This window comes from Garra rufa, chromosome 1, assembly GCF_049309525.1.
Source record: "Garra rufa chromosome 1, GarRuf1.0, whole genome shotgun sequence".
In the NCBI taxonomy this organism is placed as follows: Eukaryota; Metazoa; Chordata; class Actinopteri; order Cypriniformes; family Cyprinidae; genus Garra; species Garra rufa.
In genome coordinates this window covers 1,892,919-1,898,918 of record NC_133361.1, presented here as the reverse complement: position 1 = coordinate 1,898,918, position 6,000 = coordinate 1,892,919, and positions in this window count along the sequence as shown.

Sequence of the window (6,000 nt, the reverse complement as noted above, 5' to 3'; positions counted from 1 at the left end):
GAGCGGTGCATCATGGGTAATGGAGTCTTCTCCCAAAATGACGTTTTTGGCGTTTAATAAATTAGTGTAATGTATATACATTTTTTTATGATTGTTTATATGATTGTTTTATTTGATCCAAAGTACAGCAAAAACAGTAAAAGTGTGAAATATTTTTACTATTTACAATAACGGCTTTCTATTTGAATATATTTTAAAATGTAATTTATTTCTGCGATCAAAGCTGAATTTTCAGCATCATTACTGCAGTCTTCAGATCACATGATCTTTCAGAAATCAGTATAATATGCTGATCTGCTGCTCAAGAAACATTTATTATTATATTATGTTTGGAAGAACAGCTTTTATCTGAAATAGAAATCTTTATCAACACTTTTGATCAATTTAAAGCATCCGTAAATAAACGTATTTCTATAATTTAGCCCTAACAACAACAACAACGACGACGAAAGTAAATAAATAAATAAATAAAAATTATACTGCAAGCTTCTGAATGGTGTAGTGTATAATATTACAAAAGCTTTTTATTTCAGACAAATGCTGATCTTTGGATCTTTCTATTCATCAAAGAATAAAAAAAAGTACTCAACTGTTTTAAATATTCGCATATTATACTGATTTCTGAAGGATCACGTGATGCGGAAGACTGCAGTAATGATGCTGAAAATACAGCTTTGATCACAGAAATAAATTACAGTTTTAAATACATTCAAATAGAAAGCAGTTATTTAAATAGTAAAAATATTTCATAATATTACCACCAAAAATAGAACTTTTTATATTGAAAACAAACAAGCAAGCCCTGCCCAGATTTAAAAAGTAACGCAAAAGTAACGTAATTGGTTACTTTTTGGGGAGTAACTTAATATTGTAACTCAATAATGTAATGCATTTCTTTTAAAAGCAACACTGAAAATAAGTAAAACCGCAATTGGAAATAAAAAATAATTCCTTAAGTTTATTTAATTTGATTAAAATAGTGAGATGGTCCCTAAAAATGGTCAATTCATGTCAGTTTCTCACTCAGAGTTTAACTAAATCAGACTTCAGCCTTTCGTTTTAGTTTGTCTTTCTGAGGTCAAGTTCGTTTGTTTAACATTTGCATATATATGCATAGACCAAACAGGATTTCATTATTTTTAAAGCTACTTCTTTAACTCTCGTTTCATTCGATTTAACCCTTATGCGGCCCTTGATTTACCTTTGATTTATCTTGATTTACAAATAAAAAAAAATTGGAATGATATCTTGATATTACGTTGGTGTGACAAAAAAAAGTTCTGTTCATGGCAACAAAATGCAATTTTGTAACAAAATAATAGTTAAAAATTTTTCCTGTTTATTAATGTTTTTACTCCACATTTCTGGAGTTTTCGGAGGATTTATGATATTTTTTAAATAAATATAAATTAATAAATAAATATTTTTTAAAGTTTTTTTTATACAAAAACAGCTTTTCATGTAAAATTAACTTATATAAAAGAAAATACTGGATTAAAAGTAAGACTGTTTGCTATTTGACCACCTGAAAGATATCTTTTCACAAGCTTTTTTCATTTGAGTTCGTATCTACATATTATGAAATATACAGGACACACAGAAATACATTTAGAGACCATAAAAACTGCTCTCATAATTTGTCAAAAAAAAAAAAATAATTTGTTGTTGTTGCATTCTTATGTTCCTCAATATGTAATAAAACTGATTTTGTTTCAGTACAAAAAATGCTAAACTTTGACAAAAAGTTATTTTAATTGTTACAATTGTGATTTCATAATATGTAGATATGAACTCAGCTGAAAAAGCTTGTGAAAAGATATCTAATTTTGTTAGTCAAATAGCAAATAGTGGATCTCTGCAGCCGTCTACTGGTAAAAGTTTTAAAACTGTATTTTCCAAAAAATGGGCAAAAATCCTACCCTAAACCATGTGAAATTATCCATGTTATCCCCATGAATTAAATTTAGAATTGCGAATCTTTTATAAAGTGAATTTTACATAAAAAAGCAGTTTTTGTATAAAAACCTATTTAAAAAAAATATTTATTTATTAATTTATATATATTTAAAAAAATATATTTATTTATTAATTTATATATATTTAAAAAAATATGTATTTATTAATTTATATATATTTTAAAAAATATTAATTCATTAATTTATATATATTTAAAAAAATATTATTTTATTAATTTATATATATTTAAAAAATATATTATTTATTACTATTATACATTTTTTTATAACTATTTTTTATAACTATTATAAAAAAAAGTTCTGTTCATGGTCTTTGGCATCTCTGGATGCAATTTTGTAACAAAATAGTAGTTAAAAAAAATATTTTCCTGTTTATTAATGTTTTTCGGAGGATTTATGATTTTTTTTAAATATATATAAATTAATAAATAAATATTTTTATAGGTTTTTATACAAAAACAGCTTTTTATGTTAAATTAACTTATATAAAAGACCCTCATTTCTAACTTTAATTCATGGGGATAATTTCACGTGGTTTAGTGTAAGATTTTTGCCTATCGTTTAATCTTTTATAAAGTGAATTTTACATAAAAAGGCAGTTTTTGTATAAAAACCTATTTAAAAAATATTAATTTATTAATTTATATGTATTAAAAAAAATATTTATTTATTAATTTATACATATTTAAAAAAATATTTATTTATTAATTTATATATATTTAAAAAATATATTATTTATTACTATTATAATTTTTTTTTTTTTTACTATTTTTTATAACTATTATAAAAAAAAGTTCTGTTCATGGTCTTTGGCGTCTCTGGAGGCAACAAAATGCAATTTTGTAACAAAATAGTAGTTAAATTTTTTTTATTTTCCTGTTTATTAATGTTTTTCGGAGGATGTATGATATTTTTTAAATATATACAAATTAATAAATAAATATTTTTATAGGGTTTTTATACAAAAACAGCTTTTTATGTAAAATTAACTTATATAAAAGACCCACATTTCTAACTTTAATTCATGGGGATAATTTCACATGGTTTAGTGTAAGATTTTTGCCTATCGTTTAATCTTTTATAAAGTGAATTTTACATAAAAAGGCAGTTTTTGTATAAAAACCTATTTTAAAAAATATTTATTTATTAATTTATATGTATTTAAAAAAATATTTATTTATTAAATTATACATATTTTAAAAAATATTTATTTATTAATTTATATATATTTAAAGAAAATATTATTTATTACTATTATACATTTTTTATAACTATTTTTTATAACTATTATTAAAAAAAGTTCTGTTCATGGTCTTTGGCGTCTCTGGAGGCAACAAAATGCAATTTTGTAACAAAATAGTAGTTAAATTTTTTTTATTTTCCTGTTTATTAATGTTTTTCGGAGGATTTTAGATATTTTTTAAATATATACAAATTAATAAATTAATATTTGTATAGGTTTTTATACAGAAACAGCTTTTTATGTAAAATTAACTTATATAAAAGAACTTTAATTCATGGGGATAATTTCACATGGTTTAGTGTAAGATTTTTGCCTATCGTTTAATCTTTTATAAAGTGAATTTTACATAAAAAGGCAGTTTTTGTATAAAAACCTATTTAAAAAATATTAATTTATTAATTTATATGTATTAAAAAAAATATTTATTTATTAATTTATACATATTTAAAAAAATATTTATTTATTAATTTATATATATTTAAAGAAAATATTATTTATTACTATTATAAAAAGAAAGTTCTGTTCATGGTCTTTGGCGTCTCTGGAGGCAACAAAATGCAATTTTGTAACAAAATAGTAGTTAAATTTTTTTTATTTTCCTGTTTATTAATGTTTTTCGGAGGATGTATGATATTTTTTAAATATATATAAATTAATAAATAAATATTTTTATAGGGTTTTTATACAAAAACAGCTTTTTATGTTAAATTAACTTATATAAAAGACCCACATTTCTAACTTTAATTCATGGGGATAATTTCACATGGTTTAGTGTAAGATTTTTGCCTATCGTTTAATCTTTTATAAAGTGAATTTTACATGAAAAAGCAGTTTTGTATAAAAACCTATTTAAAAAAATATTTATTTATTAATTTATATACATATTTAAAAATATATTATTTATTACTATTATACATTTTTTATAACTATTTTTAAAACTATTATAAAAAAGTTCTGTTCATGGTCTTTGGGGTCTCTGGAGGCAACAAAATAGTAGTTAAAAAATTATTTTTCTGTTTATTAATGTTTTTCGGAGGATTTAAGATATTTTTAAAATATATATAAATTAATAAATTAATATTTTTATAGGTTTTTATACAAAACAGTTTTTTATGTAAAATTAACTTATATAAAAGACCCTCATTTCTAACTTTAATTCATGGGGATAATTTCACGTGGTTTAGTGTAAGATTTTTGCCTATCGTTTAATCTTTTATAAAGTGAATTTTACATGAAAAAGCAGTTTTTGTATAAAAACCTATTTAAAAAAATATTTATTTATTAATTTATATGTATTAAAAAATATTTATTTATTAATTTATACATATTTAAAAAAATATTTATTCATTAATTTATATATATTTAAAAAATATATTATTTATTACTATTATACATTTTTTATAACTATTTTTTATAACTATTATTAAAAAAAGTTCTGTTCATGGTCTTTGGCGTCTCTGGAGGCAACAAAATGCAATTTTGTAACAAAATAGTAGTTAAATTTTTTTTATTTTCCTGTTTATTAATGTTTTTCGGCGGATTTTAGATATTTTTTAAATATATATAAATTAATAAATTAATATTTGTATAGGTTTTTATACAGAAACAGCTTTTTATGTAAAATTAACTTATATAAAAGAACTTTAATTCATGGGGATAATTTCACAAGGTTTAGTGTAAGATTTTTGCCTATCGTTTAATCTTTTATAAAGTGAATTTTACATGAAAAAGCAGTTTTTGTATAAAACCTATCCTAAAAAAAATATTCATTTATTAATTTATATGTATTTAAAAAAATATTTATTTATTAAATTATACATATTTTAAAAAATATTTTTTTATTAATTTATATATATTTAAAAAATATATTATTTATTACTATTATACATTTTTTTTTTACTATTTTTTATAACTATTATAAAAAAAAGTTCTGTTCATGGTCTTTGGCGTCTCTGGAGGCAACAAAATGCAATTTTGTAACAAAATAGTAGTTTAATTTTTTTTTATTTTCCTGTTTATTAATGTTTTTCGGAGGATTTAAGATATTTTTTAAATATATATAAATTAATAAATACATATTTTTATAGGGTTTTTATACAGAAACAGCTTTTTATGTAAAATTAACTTATATAAAAGACCCACATTTCTAACTTTAATTCATGGGGATAATTTCACATGGTTTAGTGTAAGATTTTTGCCGATCGTTTAATCTTTTATAAAGTGAATTTTACATGAAAAAGCAGTTTTTGTATAAAAACCTATTTAAAAAAATATTTATTTATTAATTTATATGTATTAAAAAATATTTATTTATTAATTTATATATATTTAAAAAATATATTATTTATTACTATTATACATTTTTTATAACTATTTTTTATAACTATTATTAAAAAAAGTTCTGTTCATGGTCTTTGGCGTCTCTGGAGGCAACAAAATGCAATTTTGTAACAAAATAGTAGTTAAAAAATTATTTTTCTGTTTATTAATGTTTTTCGGGGGATTTATGATTTTTATAAATATATATAAATTAATAAATAAATATTTTTATACAAAAACAGCTTTTTATGTAAAATTAACTTATATAAAAGACCCTCATTTCTAACTTTAATTCATGGGGATAATTTCACATGGTTTAGTGTAAGATTTTTGCAGATCGTTTAATCTTTTATAAAGTGAATTTTACATAAAAAGGCAGTTTTTGTATAAAAACCTATTTAAAAAAATATTTATTTATTAATTTATATATATTTTAAAAAATATGTATTTATTAATTTATAT